At 37.4% G+C, this 23185-nt stretch overlaps 2 long non-coding RNA genes across 2 annotated transcripts in view; one reads left to right on the top strand and one right to left on the bottom strand.

The window, feature by feature from the left end:
* The window catches only part of LOC144381907 (uncharacterized), a 90293-nt gene extending 82417 nt beyond the window's left edge, over window positions 1-7876 (bottom strand). The window contains exons 1-2 of the long non-coding RNA XR_013448082.1: window positions 7707-7876; window positions 2672-2898 (exon numbers count right to left, since the gene is read on the bottom strand). This is a non-coding gene — a long non-coding RNA (uncharacterized LOC144381907). The remainder of the gene's footprint in view (window positions 1-2671; window positions 2899-7706) is intronic.
* Window positions 7877-12531: 4655 nt separating this feature from the next.
* LOC144381905 (uncharacterized) overlaps window positions 12532-23185 on the top strand; it is an 81990-nt gene continuing 71336 nt past the window's right edge. The window contains exon 1 of the long non-coding RNA XR_013448080.1: window positions 12532-12575. This is a non-coding gene — a long non-coding RNA (uncharacterized LOC144381905). The remainder of the gene's footprint in view (window positions 12576-23185) is intronic.

Genomic DNA, 23185 nt, shown 5'->3' with positions numbered 1-23185 from the left:
TTCCCATTATCAATTTACACTTAAGAGAGTTCCTAGATTATAGACACTATACAACACCAATAAAATGTGAAGAAAGTCTTCTAACAGCTTCCATTCAAAAGAAAATCATCAAAGCACTAATATATTTTAGCAAAAATAATCTTTTCATTCCCACATCTTTTATTTACCAGAGAACAGAACTTAATCTGGAAAAGTTTCTTGGAGAAAGTGATTTGGAGCTTAGATTTTTTTTTTATTGCTTCTGAATGGTCTATCTCAGCAGGCTAGATAGCCTCCTGAGATAATGTGGGCTGCGCACACGCACACACACACACACACCTGGGATGGGCTTAGCACAGAAGAGAAATTAATGCTTTACTTAGGTATAACCTTGGGCGAGTCACTTGTTATTACTTGCTAAGCCTTCTTAGTCATAAATGTTTGACACCCACCTACACTTCAGGGATGTTGGAAGGGTTAGTGAGGTAATGTTGAGAAGTGCCTTGAACCATTAAACACCAAGGTGCTAGAGCTGATTGAAGAGATCATCTTTTTGAATAAGACTCAATAAACTCATTGCTTGTTCCTCTACTAAAAAATATTAACAGGAGCTACAAAATGCCACCATTTAGCAGAATTAGCAGACTTTTCTTTAACATACCTCAACTGCATAATCAGTACAATTATGTCCCATTATCCTGCCTTTCCTCAAGCTGTTCAGTACCTAAAAGCTCTTCAAGCTTTACTATTCAAAAGCTGAATATGGGCCATCAATTTCTCCTTCTGTGCTGCTTCCAGTTACCACAGCCTGAAGAGATCTTCAAAGAAATAGTTATTCACCTGGCACTCACTCCCATCAATAACTCATTACTGCCACAGTCCGCAAAGTCAACTGGATTGTGTTTATAAGACTCAAAGGTGGAGCAGAGAAGGAGGGGTGTGCCACAAAACTTCATAAGCAGTGCCAATGCCCATCTGGCTTGACCTTAACTTTTCACGTCTCAGTTCGATTGCCCATTTACTATACGCTCCTCAGCCTCTTTTTAATGCCTCGTTCCATTATACTAGTCTTAGTGCCTGGAGTAACTGTCTTATTAAGAACTTATTCATCAATTATACACCAATGTATTCACAAATGTGATTCTTTTTTCATTTAAAAGTAATTTTTTCTCAAGCTGTTAGGATTAAATTAGAGAAAATTGTATAGTTTTGTGTGATTACTCAAGCCCCAAGCCTACCAATACCAAGGATAATATCAATCCTTAACATATGACTTAGTATGTAGTTAACCAAATATTTATCATCATATTGATGCATAATATCTAACAATGGATTATAAATTTATAGAGAATGAGACTATGACAAAATGTCTTTCACACCAAAATAAACAATATATTTTTTTCATTGAAAATATACTTCAAGGTCAAATGAATCTCAAGGTTATCTTTATAAAACTATCATTATACCATAGATAGAGGTGGCTGATTAATTTTGTTAGTGGCCCAAATTAATGATTTTCCGGTATGAATACCTCTTGCTCTCCCATTTTAGAAGCTCCTCCTACCCTGACCCTGGCTGCAGTCATGTGACTTGCCTTGGCCAGTTGGACAGGAACAAACTTAACACTAGCAGAGACTTGAAAAAGTACTTGCACCTTTTTATTTCCTCTCTTGCTCTTCTGCCCTCACCACGTGAACATTCCCAGGCTAGCCCACTGTGGATGATACATGTGGCATAGAGTCAAATCAACCCAATTTTCCCAGCCAGACCCTCTGATGTGTCAGAGAATGTAGATGCCTTGATGAGCTGCTACTGGCCATAGGTAGCCTCATCAATTCCAGTTCAGATCAGGAGAGCCATGAGTCAGCCTGCAGACCCATGAGTAAAAATATTTACTGTAGTATGCCATTCAGGTTTTGAGGTTGTTTGTTACATAACATTTTTGTTGCCATAGATAACTGATACACGAAAGTATTATTAAATAGGTATTTCAGATTAACAGAATACCAGGCAATACAGTTCACGATGCCCAAAATTAGCCTTGAAATTGTCAATACAAAATTCTCTTGTAGAGTTACATAGTAACATATTATGAAATTTCTGAGGAAAAAAATATTAATTTAGAATGTTCTTTAAATGTCATTTTACAATATTGAGCAAGCAAACATCACCCTGAAAGTCATTTCACTCCCTTCTTTTTTTTCTATGAAAATAGATATTTTTTATATGAAATAGATATGCATGCAAAGCCAAGAGGACAATTTGAAGGAATGGGAAGAACCTTAATGTGAAGTTGTTCAAAGCTGAGCAGTGAGGGCAGCTATAAACCAACTATACTTCCCCTGGGAACTCAACACCCTAGATCTAGCTAGAAATGAGAATGGCTGTGAAGGGGCCCCAGAAAACTTCTCTGACAGCCTCTCAGACTGAAGGGTGTGTATACTTCCTCATCTTAGAAACAGTTAGTTATGCTCTCCCCCGCACTGGGGCTCCTTAAACAACAAAATTCTACTCAGTGCTCAGAATTTTTGCCCTTCAGAAGCTCTGAAATGGAACATTCTAATACCAAGTCACCAAACCGTTAGTGGTTATCCATGGAGTGCAGGACATCACACAAGTCTAGCAGCCTGCCAAACCACATCAAAGACTTGAATTTGATAGTAAGCAACATTTCTTGGACTTTGAACAGTACCTGCCTTCAAATTTGAGTTGCTGTCTTGGGAAAGTAGGTGTCTTGGATGTCCTCTCAGTCAGGAGCTGCAATGACTTGGAGGAGCATTTCTTTCAAAGTAAGATGAATGAGGGGCACCTGGGTGGTTCAGTCAGTTAAGCGTCCAACTCTTGATGTAGGCTCAGGTCTTGATCTCAGGGTCGTGAGTTCAAGCCCCAGGTTGGGCTCCGCAATGGGCATGGAGCCTACTTAAAAAAATAAAATAAAATAAGATGAATGATGTGATTGCTCTGTCATGCTTATCCACTTGATACCAAAACCTTCATTCAAGATATTCAAAATCCCCCCTCTGATTGTCTTACAGTTAAATCTCTTCTCCTCTGAACAAGTCACAGATACCAGCCTACTTATCCCTGTGAAGAAGTCTGTGTTGGTCTTTAGGTTATAGTGTAAAGAAAGAAAACCAGAAATATAAAGCATTTTACCCCTGAAACAAAATAAAAGCAACATTCAGACAGGAATTTGGACCTTCTGACTTGCAGCCCAGTGCTTTTGCTATGGACACTGGATGTTCACTGCTGAGAAAACAGTGCAATAAACACCGGCATGCCATTCTCAAGTGGGAAGAAAGTGTTGTTTCCAGACTAGAGGTGCATACCTGATAAATGCTTAATTGTAATGAGTCCCCACTTACTCATTTCTGCAATCTTTTTAATTTTTAAGAAAATATATATTCTATCCTGCTCCTCCCTCCTATCCCTGCCTCTCTCCCTGTCTCTAGCTCTTTCTCCAATAGCATTGGTTTTGGAGGAGATTATGAAGACGATGTGACCTGTGAGCTGGACCTGGACAACCAGAGGCTCCCCTGTCCTTCGCATGTGCATTCTGCCCACTGTTCCCACAGTTGGAGCTTTGTTAAGGAAACAGCCTTGGGACAGTAATGTGTTATTGAGACCACCTGGACAGCACACATGACTAAACCCTTCTAAGGCCTCTATATAAACCTTTATGATTCTGTTAGGGGGTATGGAGATTACTCATCTTGAGGCCACCCAAGACAAGCCCCCTGTGTAAATTCCCTTGTTTATTAAAACTGCCACCTGCCCATCTGGAGAGGCCTGCCTCTTCCTTCCATCTCTCCTTGCCTTCTGTGGATGGAAGCCAGCTTCAGACCTCATCTGGGGAATTCCCAAAGTTTTGAACCAACTATCAGGAGTTCCAACTGGGATTCACAACTTTACACAAAAAAACTCACTAGTAAAAATTTACTCAAATGAATTCATTCCTATCACCCCACCTCAAGCTTTGGAAAGAAAGACTCCACGGATCATGGAGAGACTGTGCAAGAAATTTATTCTAAAGATTAACTGCCTGAACTTCATTGACTGGATATCACAGATGGATTTTAGAGAAAGATGTGAATAATGAAGTATGAAAATTATAAATATACAAATTCACCATGCCTTTCTTTCTGGGAAAAGTTAATGTCTATAATAATAATTAAAAATGAGGAAGAATGATATTTAAAGAACTTTGCGTGCATGCCCATAATGAATTCATCATATATGTGTAAGGTACCACAATTACACATTCTTACCCCAAAAAATTTTCATAAATGCTCATCTTAAAATTAAACTATTTGATTATGATACTCCTTTAATATGCACTTTCTTTTGAGGAAAGATTTGGCATATAGCCTGCCAACTCCAACTTTTATCAATATAACACAAGGAAAATTTCCTGTAATGTGCTTATGGTGATAATATTTTATTTTCCAAGAAACGTCATACCGCTGTAGCAGAAAACACAGGTGTTAACTGTGTTTCAAACTGTCTGTGTGGCTGATTTAACATTTAGGCAAGTTTTAATTCTCAGACACACCCAGCCTCATCAAGGGTTTGCATTCCAAACCTGCCACATTTTGAAACATTCCCAAACCTATCACAATTTCATGAGTGATTTGTCCTACTGATAAGTTCTCACTGGTTAGAATAACTCACAGTGGAGTAGTTTGGGAACTAGCTGCTTGGACTAATTATTTGAAATACATTTTTGGCTTAATAGCAATAGGAACACTGGATCTTCTTAAAGGTTTCTATGACTAACATCTATTCAGAAATCATGCATTTGTATCCCCACCCTCACCCATGGCACAACTGAAACACAGCCCAGCCACTCCCGAAACCAGGCTTTCCAAAGACACAATATACATTTTGATTTTGTTTTGCAGAGCATGTTCTCAATTTTCACTTTCAATAGGAATATTTTTAGAGATCATTGAAAGCAAAATGTCTTGAAAATGTCTTCAGAACTTATCTGAGTTTCTTTCCAAATGTCATGATTTTTGGAAAAGACCACACCAAGTGGTAAAGAGATGGACAAGACTGCAAACACTTCTAAAATCTCTTTGGAGATATTCCATGTACCACATTATATATGAACTGAGAAATGAAACATCTGTGACTAATACAAAATTGAGTCTGTCTTAAATTATAATTAACAGCAATGAGAAAATGTTGCCTGTTCACTTCCTCAGAGAATCAAGTCATCTTTTTACCATTAAAAAGCTTGAGCCAATGATTATTATTTGTGTAACTGCCCTGCCCAGTGCTTTTCCAAATCGCAATTCAAGACTCACAACAGAATAAGAACAATGAGGACTCTTACCACAATTTAATAAAGCCTTCAAAAATTAGTTTTCAGAGGACTTTAAGCTTTCGATAATACTTAATCTGTAAGACCTCTTTTGGGCCCCATATCAAATATTTATATCATCTTTTTCTTTGCACCAAACACTAAGTTGATAGAACTTAAACTTCTAGCTTTGGAAAATATATAGTACTAATTTTTCTCCTGACAAAATTTCCAAGAGAATGTAGCAAAGGAGAAGAGAATAAATTAAATTTCTTTGGGGATCCATGCTGAGGCCTCCAGGCTGTGCTCATGAAAGAGGAAATGAGCCCCTAGAACATCAGTGCTTTATCACAGACATGGGTGCCTGAGTCCCAAGGCCTCCCCAGCCTCTTCCCATTCCCCCTGCTCTGATACTGACCCTTTACTGTAAAAAGATGTATAGTCTACATCTGTCCTTCCAATGCCCCTCACAGCTTGGGACCCATCACTCTTCCTAACTATCTAGTTGCAATGCACTCTTCAAAGCTAGCTCCAGTGTCATCTTCTATTTTGAAATTTCTTTGACAATTGGCAATCTTGCTTTACAGTGAACCCTCTGTCCTCTGAATTTCTATTATGTCCCATGGTCTTGCCTCCTTAAGTGTGTGGGTGCCATATCTTAATAACCCAACAAAAAGCTACCGAAAGGCAGGGTGTTGCCCTATTCTTTATCCATAGGAATAGTAATTCCTTGTACCTGTGAAAACACTTTGGAAAACTGTAAAACTACTTTTCAAGTTTCAATTCCCTTACATATTCCTTTCTATTTTAGTTTCACAATAATCCTGTGAGGTAATCCAGGACAGTCTGACACTAATTATTTGTGTAACCTTGGAAAATCTGCTTAACCTCTCTGACCCCAAGTTTCTTTATCTATATCATGGCCATCATACAATCACCTATCTTACAATTTTTAGTATTAAATGAGGTTGAGCACCAAAAGGACTTAGCACAACACCTAGCATATTTTTCATACCCAAAATATGCTAACTGGTGAGTAGACAGTTTAGGTGAATAACATTAACTGAGGGAGCCAAGCACTGTGCTCGGTGCGTTCCATGTACTGTCTCACTTTATTCCTCCCACAGTGAGGAATCCAAGGCTTAGAGATGTTAAGTATCATGTTCAATGTCACACAGGCAAGTTACAGAGCTCTTCGGCCTCCTAAACCTGCACCCTTAATAATGCTTCCCTATTATTTTCCAAAGATGTCACTCATGGAGACCTTGAAAGCCAGACCAAGAAGTCTCTACTTCATTCTCTAGGCATCAGAACCTACATATTTCTTGGTGAGAAGCAATGTCTATCTGAGCTTCAGAAGGTGTGTCTGGCATTTATAAGAAGGGCTGGGTGAGAAGGACCAATCAGGAAGCTATTGCACAGGACTAAGCAGGAAGTGAAGCTCTGACTGAAGCCGTAGGAGTCAAGTGTGGAAGGAAAGATAGGGGATGTGATGGAGGAAGGGCCTGAGCAACATACCGTGGGGGGATAGAAAGATGGTACAATACAGCATAAGAAAAACACAGAAAAAAGTGGAGAACCACTTTTCCAGAACAGCAACTCCCCTTCTTCTCCATCCAGAAGCTCTTTGAAATCCTGCCTCCTATAACGGGTCTCTACAGATGGTTAGGATGGACACTTCTGAGGTAAGTGGAATGGGGGAAAGCTGTCTAGTAAATGGGCTTCTTTGAAGGTTTTTGCCATTGATGTTAGCACCAGAAAGTTCTGAGGTAAGTGGAATGGGGGAAAGCTGTCTAGTAAATGGGCTTCTTTGAAGGTTTTTGCCGTTGATGTTAGCACCAGAAAGTAAGGAATCCTTGAAAGTTGGTACTAGAACTCACTAGTGCCACCTGCCATTCTGGAAAGCTCAAAAGAAAAGAATACCAAGGATACAACTGATCAGCTATTCTCACACTTCCAGCATGAAATAATGTGTGTGATAGTACTTCAAATACTAGAAAGTGTTATTCTAACATGACGTCCAGTGACGTTTCTGAGGCACATGAGACAGACAAAATATAGCCTGGCACTTGTCTCCATGGAATGGACAAATTGACTGGCTGATTATGACCCAAATCAGGTTTACCTGATTTCAACTCTTTTCCCATTAGTGCTCCCCCAAGATATTTATTCTTTCCAATATATCAGATTTAAAATATCAACTCTGATGCCAAGTATTAAGATGTTCACATTAAAACCACTGGCTTAAAGTTTAATTGTATTGATCTGATTTTTAGAGGCAGCACTCACAAAAAATATTAGCTATGCTATGCTGCAATGCAACATTGATTCAAATTGGTATTGAACATAAAACCCACCCTGCAATAATGCAATCCGTAAACCCACAGACGCAAAGACAAGCATCATCCAGGCTGATTCTCACCTTCTCCCCTGCTGATCCTGTCTCTCTCCCGCTCTCTCTCTCTCTATCTCTGTAGTCATCTGCTAAGGGGCCCTCAAGCAGTGGGGGGTGTCACAGGCTGAGAAGCTGAGGAATCAATCTGTACAGGAAAGCATCATTGACTTCTGACAGATCATCAGAAACAGGCAGGAGTCACAAAGTATGCAAGCCTAGGGGACAAACAAAAACAAATATACACATGTATCTTCAGGTTTGGTTGGTGGGCATTAGCTTAGCTGAATAACTACAAGCAAATCACGTATGTGTATCTCAAATTTTAATGACCAAATAGATGAGATGATGATCTGACCTGCCCACATCCACCAAATGGACAGAACTAAGTTTTGCAGCCATACAGAGTAGGGTTCAAACCCAGGATCCCCCCTCTTGCCTACTATAAAAGGCTAGAGAAGTCACACTGCTAGCCCATATTTCCTCCTGAAATTGGGAGAAAGAATTCTCACCTCATCAGCGCTGCAGCAAGAATTAAGTGAGATAATGTGGTGAATGCACTTTGTATAGAAGATATCCGATAAATGTTCTTTTCCTTCCTTCCTATTTTAAAGGGCTGTTATGGGAATTCAATTATGGTAGAAATGAATATACTTGAAAAAAATTTTAAAGATCTATGCAAGTGTAAAGCATTATTATTATGATCCTTCAATTCAATTTTCTCCTCTTATCCAGGGACTGGTGTTCTTTTTAAAAAAAATGGTTTGTGGATAAAAGACGAGCTGAGAGAAATAGAGTTTAAAAACTAATGCAGACAGTGGAAAGCTAATGTTTCTTCATTCGTTTCCAGCTTTGTGGTACTTGGTAAGTCAGCAAATAAAACCAATCAGTTCCAATTAACTTTCCTGGAAGTGAGGAGCCAAAAATAAAAGAGCAAGTTATATATGTATTTTTTAAAATCTTCTCAGTGCTGAAAAAGCCACCGAAGCCTAGTATAGTAAAAATAATAATAATATGCAACAACATTACTAACAAAATGCTAATTGCTACCTGAAATAACACTCATAAGACCTTCCAGTGACTGAGAAAGAGCAAGATCTCTGGGTCCCTGTGGGTACTGCTCATGGTTTACTCATCTAGTTGTGATTTGCAGGGACACTCTAAGGAGCGCAGCTACATGGTTACCAAAAAGAAGTGGGTTTCTAAGGGCTACACCCAAAGACCGTCAATAATGAAACCTCCAAAAATAGCAATAAAAGGCAGGGACTTCAATTTACGACTTCAATCTAATGATGTGAAGCTATCGGCCAAGGAGCATGGCTGATGTATCAGGAGCTATCAGAAATAGTCTCAGGCATGCCACGGGGAGAAAGACTGGTGCAATGACTATTATAAGGACACACCCGCCAGAGCAACACCCACATATAGACATGACCCTGGGAGTGCAGGGACACACACTGGAAGGCAGAAGGCTGAAGTTAACTTCAGAAGAGACATTCCAAGACTCAAGTTTGAAGACACAATTAGTCGATTTCTTGTTAAAAAAAAAAGAAAAAGAAAGAAAAGTTACTCTTTCTCCATATGCCTTTAAAAATAGAATTCTTCAGGATTGTCTCCATAGGAGCTTAGTTACACAGGCAGATCCTTCAGAGAACTGCTCACTCCCATGCCACTTCATTCTTCATTGAAAACAGGGAAGGAACCAGCATGCGTCTACCTTTAAAAAGTGTCGAAATACAGAAAACACTGTAAAATGGTCATTTTAAGCTTGAAGTCCAAACATTTTCTCCTTTCTATCAGCTTTTCCCACCAATCTCTCCTCTTTATCCACAGATACTATTTTATTTCACTGAGGGTCCTACCTTTTAAAATCCAAGCATTCGGGGATAGGTTGCCTCTCTCAATACCCTCACTTGTCAAGTAGGAAATCTATCTCGCACAAATTGTTGAGCCTGACAATTCCCTGACGAAATGTTGAGGCTCCGTTGATTTGGAATTATTAATGTTGTAACCAATAAACAGGAGAACAGCAGCTGAAAGGGAAGCAAAAGCATTGGTGAGCCCCGCTCCAGGTCTGTACATTAAAATTCTCTTCGCTGTGGAGCTTTTTCATCTTTTGAAACTTGGGAAAAGGGTAAGATACATGCTAATTTTTTTTTAAGTTCACACCATCTAGCAAAACCATCCAAATCATTTTGGTGTGCAGAGATTTTATTTCTAATCTTTCTGTGCAAAATGCTTTGTTAAATCCTGATGACAACTTTTATGCATAATGCATAAAATAAACTTTGCCAAAATCTAAGGCACTTTTAAAAGCATGTAAACCCCTTTAGAAGCAAAATGACACATTACAGGGCATGTCGTTGCAGTACGCTGGGAAAACTGCACTGCAAGGTTGACGGCAAACATTGTGCTCCATATCATTAACTTCCAAATGTCTAATATGTGTAGTTACCTTGGTTTATTTGCATTCAAAATTACATGCTATTTCTTATGAGATTCTTCATATATTGATGCCTAGTTTATGTACTACATAAATTCAGCTCTGTCTTCAACACTTCTGGGAATCTTCACATTTTAAAAAGACCCAATACTGAGTTCACATACTGAGAAAATCTTGTTACTGACCAAAAAAAAATAATTTTAAAAATGTGTGTGTGTGTGAATTAGTATGTCTACACATGTATCTTTCGTTTGATAAATGAAATAGGTAACTCCAGTTAAAATCTTATGGCTGTTTTTTCTTATTTAAAACCATAAAAATAGAGATGAGGAAGGAAAAAGACTTAGCATTCAAAAGGAGGTACTATAAATCCTGCCATGCAAGAGCCAAATAAAAAAATAAATAAATAAAAATCAGAATAATAACAATGTATCACTAGCCAGTGTCACTAAAATGATTTGTTTTACTCCTCTAATCTTTACCATATCTAAACTGACTATAATAAATGAATAATTTCTCTGAATACAGAGCAGTTAATTGAAAAAATGCACCAAGTACAGAACCAAGAAATCATAACACAAAATACAAGGTTTCATCAGTGTTTAGGAACTTGTCTTTGTCAATACTTTTGAGATTCAGTGTAAATGATATTGTTTACTATCATATATCATAGACCATCATGAATTATGTTAGATGTCCCATGAATATCGATGGCCTTAAGGTACAGGACATTGCATCAACACACATCCAGGTGTGAAATTCTGATGGAGTTCTGGCTTCTTCCTGAAAGAAAATGGTGGGATCTAAAAGAGCTTTATCTTGGAAGCCAAGTTTCTGAGGGCAGGCCCTATTCAAAAGGCATGTGCCAATTTGACAAAGAGTGGGCATCGCCCAGAACGTAGAAGGTGTGGCCTCTAGCTCATAGACAGGTTTTTGTTTTTTTTTTTTTCAAAGTTCCCCTCTGGACATTCTTTTACCATTGTCTGTACCAAACAATTCAAATCCTAAGAGGGGGGTGGATATCAGAATGCAGAAACAAAAACTGCATTGTTGATTTCAAACAGTGTTGTCCTGGGAGAGCACACATTTGTGTAGGCATCCCACAGCAGACAAAATAATTTTAAGAATTAGGTGAATGAAAGCAAGGGCACAAAGACGAGTCGTTAATTATTTGGGCCAGTGAAAAAATGTCCTTTCTGGAAAATCTTTGAAAACCTGTAGCACCTGAATTTGCATGAAAGTTGTATTATATGAACATTTCTTTATTGAAAATAAAGCACTTCGGGCTCAGTTCAATAATAACAGCTTACAGGAGAGTAATTGAAGTTATCCAATTCTCTTCCTATTGAAAATGACCTACAGTATATACACACAGAGACACACACAAAAAAATCTGTTGTGCAATTTTATTGAGACTGAAGTAAAAAAGGATTGGGGTGAGGCACCGTGTGAGCATTTAACGCGCACCAAATGATGATATGGTCAGGGAAAATTATCCCTTTTTCTTCACGTTCCTTTTCCAAATTCTCATCTTGTTCCACCTCCTGCTGAGCTCCTATTGACTTCAAAGAGAGGTCCATAGGGGTCCAGAGCAAGATGAGAATTTGGCCCCGCATGCATAATTTTTGTGCTCTCTTATTCATAACATACACAATAAGCATTGGATTTGAAAAGGCTCTAACAGAGGCTGATAATGGCTCCCGGACGATCACGGATCTTCTTGGTATACTAAATGATACCGCCAATTGTGCCAGTGGAAACACTGAAAACTCTGAGGAAAAGACCATGCCAAGTCTTTATTATTATCCTCATCTAGGATTATTACTCTAGTTAATAATAGCAATATTTATGGGATGCCTGGGTGGCTCAGTCGTTGGGCGTCTGCCTTCGGCTCAGGTCATGATCCCAGGGTCCTGGGATCGAGCCCCACATCGGGCTCCCTGCTCGGCGGGAAGCCTGCTTCTCCCTCTCCCACTCCCCCTGCTTGTGTTCCCTCTCTCGCTGTCTCTGTCAAATAAATAAAATATTTTTTAAAAAATAAATAATACCAACATTTACGTCATATTAGAATCAAAATCTCAACATCGTAACTTTTCTAAGACCACACGCATTTCTGAATCTTTGTAAGGAGGAGGATGTACCGAAAATTTGGAAATCTCACAAGACATCTCATCACCTCAGGGTGCGAGAGGACATCGTGTAAATAAGCACACGGCGGCAATAACACAAAGTTACTGCAATGATGAAGGAAGAACAAGTGGGATAAAGTTGCTTTTTAGAATACTGGTAGGGAAGAAAAGTTTCTGTATTCCAGGACTGCAAACGACACAGGAGGTATCAGAAGGAAAAGTTGAGAAGGAATAATGCTTGGGTGGGGCTGTGAAATGTACCAGCAACCTATTCTGGTTGGGCGGGGGGGGGGGGGGGGGGGGGGGGGGGGGGGGGGTTGGGGGGAGGTGGGAATAATACCAACTCACAACCTGATGGAATCTGACCATCTTAGGAAGCGAGAGGATTAGGACACCATGACTTTGGGTTCTTATTCACAAATGAAAGCATTCAGTCACACACAGACAAACGAGGAACAGGTAAAGATAAATCAATCTCCCTAGCACACATTTTGGTCCATCATCATTTTATCCTATAAAATTTGTACCTAGGTATGTGGTTAAAATAACATTGCCTCTTATTTTTCACTGTCCTGTCCTTAAAGGATAATTTACCTTCTCAAACATTGATGCCTTACTCTCTACACTGTAGTATCAAAGATAGACAAGACCGTGGAACTGCTGAGCACCTCATTTACTTACGTAATTTTCAGATATTAATCATTTCAATACTTCTTGATATCCAGGATCCTTAAAACCAACGGATTTCCTTCCCACTTGAAATGCATTTGTAACTTAGATGGGCAGCAAAAGTGTTGTTCCCTATTTCGAGATAAGGCCTGCAACTCACACAAAGTAGTTGACAAACATGCAAACGGCTTCACAAGTCTATGAAGCACTTTGTGGATTGTTTGCAAAGCTGTTTCATGTGTTTTATTTCATTTTTCCCTCTCAACAACACCGTAGGTCAATGGAAGGGAAGAAAGTGGAAATCCCAATTACCAGAATAGCCTCCAACAGACCTCTGCCCTAGCAGAGAGGGCACTTTATTGTGAATTAGATATATTTCTTCTTTTGCCATTTACTTTCTTTTAGCAGATATGTTGTATTATCCCAAGCATGTGACCTTTTTCTCAGCTATTAGCATTGCTATTATCACACATATATGCAAAAGGGAAAAAAATGACAGTCACTCAGAGACACTACTATGGGTGTTGGGGTAATAGTGTATATACACCCCGCTTTCACTTCTTGGAGATGAACATTGTGTCGACACAATATTATCTGTTTTACTACCTCTATGACTCAATAATGCATGGCTCTGGTAACTGATCGGGGAAAACAAGACTTGCTTGATATCTCCCTGTTTTTCCTTCCTTGATTCACTTTAAAATGGAATTCATGGATTTGTAGTTCTATGGGTCCCCAGCACCTGACTAAGTGCTTAGTATAGAGTAGGTAATCAATAAATACTTCTGAGATGAATGAATCAATCGGTGCATATATTGTGCAGAAACACCCTTTCAAAGTAATTATTTGGGTCATTTGCCTCTAAGTTACTCTCAACTTGAAGCCAGTTGAAAATTTTAGGCTGTATGATTGGTTTTCCTGATTGGCCCACTACTGTAGGCATTTAAAGGTGGGCCCAACAAGGGAAATTTAAGACAGAGGCATGGAATTATAAGCCAGGCTTTTTTGTAGTCTACCAGGAGAGAAGCCTTATCTTAAAGAGGTCTTTTCTACTTGTCTTTTTTCCTACTTGTGGTCCAAGAACCCACAACAAAACACAACACACAGGCAATAATCACACGTAAATGGTTGAAGCATACGGCATGCAACTGTCTCACATTCTCACAGCCTTAGTAGTAGAAGATTATCTTTTTAACGAGGATAATTTTATTTTTCACTAGATATCTATCAAAGGAAAGATTACAACACAGCAGCTGGAACGCTGGAACCTACATAATGTATTGCACATTTTAATCATGTTGGATAAAACACTCTTTCTATGGATATCAATTATACTAATGACTCTTATATAATACTCTCATGTGCCTACGGGATATGGTATTGTCACCTCGCTTTTGTCATAAAAATAGTTAGTAGCTCTGGATCCACACTGAAGTAGTTGCTTTCATTTTTATATAATGAATGAGTAACACTGTAAAAAAAGACATTTTATTCCATATTAGTTTAACAGAGTGAAGAGATTTCACATATGACAGTGCTAAATATACTCTTAAGCTGCTAATAAAGCCAAAGCCTGAAGGGAAAAATTCTAATGATGAGCAATGTCAGAAGTTTGTATTTCTGAAACTAAAGCAAAAATGTTCCACTTAGGTATAATTTCTAAATATCTTAAAAAGGAACAGGGATTTCTAATAATTTCATTTCCAATAAATCTCCTTAGTCAATTTGGAATCATTTTATTTGCAATAAATCTCTTCAGTCAGCCTCAAAGATAAGCACACTTTTTTTTTTCTTTTCCCATAGTGCAACGTTATGGAGGAAGCTTCTTTGAATGTGTCCTTAAAATTAATAATGACAACAGAAGGTATGATTCATAGCCACACTACTATATGATTCCTTTTTGTCAACAGAACAAGAATTTCTGCTAGAATGGTTGAAGATTATTCACCTAAAAATAAATAAATGAACACTTGACCAAATTCCTCAGGTTGTGTTTCAGAAATGCCTCAGCTGAAGGTCCATCAGTGTTCCCATTCTTCAGAGTACCTGCTAGCAATGCCAGAGTTAAGGCTTTATGAGAATTTCCATTATAAACTTCTAGTTTCCAGATTTAATAAATCAGTCATAAAAATGTGCTCAAAGCTGAAACTTGGCAAAGCAATTTAAAGAAAAGAGAAAAACTTCTGCCTGGTCATTTTTAAGTTACACAAGTATAAAAAGATACAGCTGGGAAGGAGTCTCAGAAGCATTCCCCTTACAAATAGTTTTGAAGGCATATGATTTTAATTATATAGAAAATTGGTCAAGTGACTGGTCCACAGTATAGTCAGAATATTTGGGGTGATTTGAAGAAAAAGGTAAAATAATGAAGTTATTTAAATTCCACCTAGAAGCTTTTAGATGTGCATTTTCAATGTCATAGTCTCTTCAGTTCACCAGAGTTTTTGAAAAAAAGCACTGGATCATCACTTACTTCTCCTTTTGTTCAACTAAATATGGTATGCATCTGAAAAGATCTTGGAAAATTCTCTCTAATTTAAGTACTAGCATTTATAAGGTATGTATACATTTAATTATTTAGGTAGCAAAACAATTATCTGCATTAAGAGAAGTTTCCAGTTTCTCCAATTTATCTTTACAAAAATCACTTCTAAATTTTGTGGGTTAACTCATTTAAATATGTCAATAGATCCATTTGAGCACTAAATCTTCTAGTACATATTGAGTGTCTCTTGGATTCTACTAATACAATCAAATAGAATATTTGTTCGTTGGTTACATCCTCTGTCCACGTTCAATGGCCATCAGAGGCACTGGTGATTTTGCAGCATTGATCTGAACTTTAATACATAAACATGAAGTCGAAGAAGAATTCCATGAGGTAAGAATCTTTGTAACTTAAGTTTCTTCCTTTTCTCCAAAAATGGAGACATTAATTCCTTGGTACTTACATATTTAATTTTTGACTATTCAAAACTTATTCTGAAGGTTCATGAAGCGGTTATTTTTAAATTTTTGCTCATGTTCACGAGATGGGTATGTTAAAAGAATAACTTAGCTAGAAAGTGAGGCTGGCCAGCTGTGCACAATCCTTATCTTGATTTAGCCTCCTTTTCTTTCTTTCTTTTTTTTAAAAAGATTTTATTTATTGATTTGAGAGAGAGAGCATGAGAGGGGGGAGGGTCAGAGAGAGAAGCAGACTCCCTGATGAGTGGGGAGCTCGACCCAGGACTCGATTCTGGGACTCCAGGATCATGACATGAGCCGAAGGCAGTCGCCCAACCAACAGAGCCACCCAGGCGCTCTTAGCTTCCTTTTCTAATCACTTTGATGTATCCAGTAATAATATCTTTGTTTCTTTGTGGGAGGAAGAAATCCTTAAAATAAAGGTAACTGGTACTGAAAATGACAAGACTAAAAGTAATACTTATTAGTCATAAAACAGAGTGTCTTTGTAATTGGACTGCCTGGATTCAAATCCCAGATTCATTCGTTTTCTATTTGTGTGACTCTGGGCACATTATTTATTTACTCTAAAGCTCAATTTCCTCATTTGAGAAAAGGGATGAAAATAATAATAATGCTTCCTCATAAGTTTTCTGAGAATTAGTGACTTTTAGCACTTCCCAGAGTGTCTGATACAAGTGCCCAGTAAACTATTCTTCTTCTTATTATTATTACCATTACCATCATCATTATCATTATCATCAAGGAGGAATTATAGAAGTGGCCCCAAATAACTCCCACTAAAGCATCCCAAGATTTTATAGCTCCCACCCTCTGTATCAAATAGTTTTTATCCCATCTCCTGTCTTTAAGTTCCTTTTGGCTTCCCTATGTTCACTCTCACTCAACCCTTTAAAGTCTAACTTTCAAGCACAACAATTTGCCCCTGTTAAATGAAGCCAAGGGTTTTATGTCCACCTACTAGTCAACAGCAGGAATAGTCCAAGACTTTGAAAAAGATTTAAAAATCATACTCGTCAAATTGGTATATGACAAAGCTGGCATTCTATGCTAGATGACAGAATCAAGATTATAAGGACCTGACAGACAAAAATAATAGGTTGAAACTAACATGGTGGTCATATCACATTTGGGATACTGGATTTAGTTCTGGGCAAGAACAAACTGAATTGCACCCAAAAATCAATTAGAATGAGAAGAGGACATAAAAACCCCAATATGTGAGGAAAGACTGAAATATTTGTAAACACTTTTCCCAGATAAATCCTGGGCAGTCAAGAATATGTTTTTCCAAAACATATTGGATATGGAATAGTTGATTTGGAATAGTTATTGTTCTTATTCTACATATTTCCAAAAAGTTTGACCAGTGGATAGGTAGAGAGGTAGATTAAAAATCATTAAAATGAAAATTTTTTTTCAAACAATTAGAAATTTCTAAAAGAGATGATTACCCTCAAGAAGTGCTAAGTTCCCAGTTTTCTCACCTTGGTTTTTGTATTTTACTTTTATTCTTATCGGGCAAGGCCAGTGACTCGATGTACCTTATATGCTGACCTCTTTTCTGACCTCTGGATCCAAATGTCCACTGGATTTCCAATAGGTCCCTCAAAGCAGATTTACTATCTGAATATCTCAATACGCTCCTATTCTGGGCTGCCTATCTCACTTCTCAGTCACCTAAGATAGAAACGAAGGGTCCAGTTTCTCCCTATTCATCTTGACAATGATGATGATGACTACAATGATGATGATGACAGCAAATACTTTCTGATGAGCTCTTACTATCTGACGTCAATGTGCTAAATCTCACGTTCAGAACTTCACATAATCTTTATAGTAGTTCTGTAATGTGTGCATTATGATTCTCATTTTAGAGAGGAAGCTGAAGCTTTGGAGGTTGAGCAGTAGAACCTGGATTTGTAGTCAAGGGTATCTGACTCTAAAGTCTTTATGATTATCTCCTCTACTATAAGCCTTTCCAGTTGGTAATCTGTTCCACCTTAGAAAGTTCCTCACTGCAGGCCTTCTCCCTTTTCATCCTCTCTGCAAGTGAGGGAACTCTGGCCCCTCGCACAGCTGGTTTCTTCTCTTATCTTTCATGTAGCAGCTTCTGTGTCATTCTAAGAACATTCCCTTCCCCCTACTCTCATGGTACCCTGACCATAGTGTTCATAATCATCAGTATATATATGTAGCATACACACACACACACACACACACACACATACTTATATATACTGCCCAATTTTTTAAAGAAATGGAAGCTCCATGGGGGAGAACTTGCTCTCTTGCTCTTCTCTGAATCTCCACCACCAAGAGTATTGACACCTCACTTGCACTCAATATTTGTTGTTTAATTGGTTGATGGGATACACATTTTTTCCTGGCCCCTCATGTGTAGTCTTTCCAGCACTTTATATGGTTTAATCTCTTATCATCTCATCTAGACAACACTAATGGTCAGGCCTCTTGCTTCCAGTCCCTTTTAGCTTGAATACAAATACGGAAAGAATCATGTCCCCTGCTCAAAACTCTTCAATGGCTACTCTTTGACTAGAGAATAAGTCAACACTTCTAAATGTGGCATTGAAAACATGATATTAACACTACATCTGCAGCCTCTGAGATTTCAGCCATACTTCACTACCAGCATTGTTTGAGCAAGCTGTATAATATCATGTCCTTGCATCTCTTTATGCTGCTCTGCCGCAGAAACCCTTTTTCACCTCTCCTGAAAAAAAAAAAAAAAAATTTAGGAATCACCTCTTCTGCAAAGGTTTTCCTGGCTCCATCTTCCAGAGAAAAGTTAGACATTCCCCTACCTCCATCTGTTTCCACTGCATTTTGCCCATTATTTTCCTTAGTATTTATGGAATTGTATTATAGTTAATTATGCACTTCGCATGTGTTGCCAACTGGAGTTAAGAGTACAGAGCGATCATATAATAGTTACTTAACAAATGACTATATTTTGAATAAAAGAGAAAGTTGAGCTAAATGATTTCCCATGTCCTTTCATATTTAATATTTTACATATCTTTACTGATTTTGTTATTTTTAAATTGGAAACCATTTTGGTAGCCCATGGAAAATTCTTTTAAATTTTGATCCATGTCTACTCATTGCAGGCGTTAACTTTAAAGAAAACATCTATAGTGCCAAAAGCGGGGAAGAAATCCAGACACAGAAATTCTTGAGTTTTTTACTGTTAACTTCAATTGAGCAATCACATTTTTGTTTAAATTAAAAATCTCCTTATACTTTCCTAGTGAAAATTTAAATGGACAAATCTTTTGGGAGGTCAAGTGAGCAATATGTATTAAGAGCACTATAAATGTTTATGATCTGTGACCCAGCATTTGATATCTAGGAAATAATAAACTAGGAAGAATAAAGTTACAAAATCAATTGTAATATTAATTTGTTATTGTATTATATATGACTTTATTGTCATACTATAATACCCAAATAAAATTGGAAACAAAGTTTAATAACAAGAAAACAAAGAATAGTCAAGTAAATTAGAGTATATCCATACAATTAGAATATATTTTTAAATAATCAAGAACAAGAAAAAATAGTTGTAATGATATGAAAAAAGTAGCAACTAGTGTTTACCCTATAATCCCAAATATATACATATGTATGCATATACACATACATATACAGATACATACTTCTGTGTGAGAAAGAGTGATAGAGGAAGAACATTAACATATAATCTCCAGGTGATGAGACTATGTACAATGATAATTTTCTTCTTTATTTATTATTTATGTATTTATTTACTTATTTTTCTTCTTTCTATATTTTCCAACTCAACAAAAATGTATATATATATATTTCTTACATGTGAGATTTTAAAAATCTGGCACCAGGACAATCTAAACACTTTCAACTATGTAGAATCCTCCCTATATTGAAGACTAGTAGGATTCTTAGCAAACAGTACACTTTAAGCTTTGTTTCAAACAAATGTTCCCTCCACACAAAGTACCTTCCCTGCAGCATAAGTTATAAAAAGTCTTCACAAGTTTTAACCAAATAGCTCAGTAAAAAGTGGTGTAAAGAAGGTAGTAAATCTAAGAAACAAAGAGCATATATAACTTTTGGATAAAGTTGACATATGAAAGTGATAAATGGTTAAAATAATGTACCAAGAAGAGAGGGACATGTGTGGGAGAGATGCCCTAATATATCATATGTACATATTCATATCTAAGTAGAAATGCAAAATGTATCCCATCTGTTTTCACCCTCTTTTCATCCTCTTCAGTTCCTCAAACAGCTGGTTGTGCAGCAGTGTACTTTCTTGGCAATCTCTTGTTAGAGGAAGAGAATGGCTCCATTATTGCCTTGATGGACCAGAGGTGGTTAATGGGGCCAATCCAAGATGACAGCCACTGTCACAGTGTAAGCACATATTTCCTGGCATAATGAGTGGTCCTGGGTTGTTAACTCAGTCTTTAGTTATTGTTCCTGCCAGGCACATTTTGTCTATCTTTAGTTATAAAATATTAAAGTGTCAGTACACTTGCAACAAATACCCATCTAAAATAAGGTGGTAGAAGGCAAGAGACTCACACAGATTGATCTCACTGTGGTTACAACTTCATACATACATACTGCCTGAGTAGTTTGATGTTATTTGGTATCATCACCCAAAGTATGTGCAAGATTGAATCACAACAGCAGATAAACTTTTTGAGTATTGTTATTTCATTCATGGAAAACATAAGTTCCTTCTGACTCAAGTCAGATAGCCATCTTCTCAATGGGCTTAGGATGTTCTTGGGTAATGACTTTAGTGTCTGTGGGTCAATGGAGTATTCTTTCTATAAGCAATATTCAATAATAATATGTTGCAAAGGGAAGAACACTATAGGAACAGTAAGATCTGGGTTTGGGTTCCACCTCTGCTCCTAATCAGTCGTGTGATTTAGGACATGTCATTAAGCTCACTCACCTTCAAATTTAATATCTACATAAGCTAAAAAGGAGTGGAACCCTAGAAATCTATGCTTCCACCCCAATGGTTCTTAACCAGGCATAATTTTGTGCCCAACCCTTCATCCTCACTACCCTCCCATCCACCCAGAAAACATTTAGCAATATTGGGAGAAATGTCTGATGTTGTCACAACTTGAGAGAAGGAGCTACTGGCATCTAGTGGGTAGAAGCTAGAGATGCTGCTAAACATCTTATAATGCCTAGGATAGCCCCCAAAACAAAGAATTATGTGGCCCCAAATGCCAATAGTGCAGCTTTAAGAAAGCTTGCTCTATCCTCTAGTTGCACCCTATCATAGCAGAGAAATTCAAATGAGTGTTAGATCAGAACTTTAAACAATTACTTTTTTAGGTTATTCAAGGTTGAACATTGATAGTTGGATTATAGACTTGCTCAGGTGATGGTTAGTGAACGTCATCTTCTTAAAGATGGAAAATATCTAGAGAAGTCTAAAACATCACCACTGATTTCAACTGTCACAATTGCTTAATTAATGTGGGCTTATTCATATAAAATTAGTCATCTACACCTGAAACATCCATTGTATTTTCTCTTATCTCAGTAAGGGCAGTTAAAAAAAAAATGTTTTCATATCACCAAATGTCTTAGCATCATAAATGTGATACAACTTGGAAATCAAAGTGGGCTTATGTACAGGTCGGTCTATTTAAACAGTTGACCATTGACTTGGTTATTTTCCCTAACCGTGAACTTGGTTCTTTTTTCCAGCACTAAGCTTGTCAATGGCCTCATCTTATTGTAGTAATGTGAGAGTTAGAAGACAACATATTCTTTTTGGGATTTCATTGCTAAAAGGGGTAGAGAAGATTCTAACATAAATGATCATTAATCAAATGCAAAGATTAGGAAAAGTCTGCAGTCAAAGCTCTTCTTTAAAAAATTATTTTAAAAGCCAGAATTTTATGAGATTAAGGAAAGCCATATATAAAAGATGTTTGTTAATGTGTTTGTTTTTCTTTAACAGGAGAGCAGTGAAAAATCTGTTACACTAATCCACATTGTAGTTTGATGTGTTCTTTGAAACAAACATGGAGAGAAAAATCTGCCTTTTCTCTTTTCTTTAAAATTGCAACAATTTTGAAATCATTCTTATCACCATGGATCCTCAAGAACTATAGATTCATAATAGAAGTTTCTACCACTCACCTTGAAGATTTCTGCATAGATGTTATCAGCTTCAATTGTGTTTTCAGTTGGTTTCTGGTGTTGCCTTGCCCTATCAACATGGTGATAGGAGGGTAAGTTTTCCTTAGATAGGAAGCTCTAAGATAGAGTTGGCAAACACATATGCAAACACATTCAATAAGAGTCTTAGCTGAATGGATCTTCTGAAAATCCCTCAATAAACACAAAATGATTTTTTTACATTGATCAGTTTAGATCTCAAAGGGTCCCTGAGTGTGAGGACTATAGAAAATTGTGGAAGAACCAAATGAACTTGTATATTATAGGGATCCAAGAAATGTTGGATAGATGCATTCATATTTGACCATCCTACCATTCATTCTTCATGTCACAGGCTTTCCTTTGAAGCTCTGAGTAGATACTTCCATTTCTTTCACTTAGAGTTGATGCAATTTTAGAAAGCTCTAAAAGCCTTGTACTAACAGTCAATCAACTCTTGAAGTGCCTCGTCATTCTTGTCAAATCAGCCTAATGTTTCTTGGCAGAAAATCCAATTGTTTCAGTATTGGTGGACTTCAAAGAAACCCCAAGTTAATGCTGAGGAGGATTCTCCATTTTCTAAAAGAAAGACTGGTACAAATGCTTTAACTTGATTTGAGTGTTCAACCTTTAGTCTTTTGACAATATAAATTTTGCTATGCAGGTCTGGTATCATAGACAGAGCACTGGACTTGAGGATCAAAAGATCTGCCTGAATCACAGCTCTGCCATCCAACAGTGGTGGGTCTTTGGGTATATTACTTCACATCACTGAGTTTCAGTTACCAGTACGGGATAACAACACCTAATTTATGGGGCTATTGTTGGCATTAAATGAAAAAAATGTGAATGTACTTTGTATATTGCAAATCACTATACAACTGTCAGTTATATTACAATCTCTGCCTTTAAGAATATATTGAATGAATACACAGCACACTAATCCAAGAGCAGAGGTGGTAGAACACACATCATTGTGACCCTGTGTATTAATATCATAACAGTACAGTTTTTCTCTGGATTACAAACAACCCATTTACATAAACTGTAGAGGAAGAACCAGCTCCTACTACCCAAGAAGGTTATTATCTTTTTTTTCCTTA

Source organism: Halichoerus grypus, chromosome 5 (genome assembly GCF_964656455.1).
Source record: "Halichoerus grypus chromosome 5, mHalGry1.hap1.1, whole genome shotgun sequence".
In the NCBI taxonomy this organism is placed as follows: Eukaryota; Metazoa; Chordata; class Mammalia; order Carnivora; family Phocidae; genus Halichoerus; species Halichoerus grypus.
The sequence above is the reverse complement of the archived record's forward strand: the minus strand, read 5'-3'. Positions and strand labels throughout refer to the sequence as shown.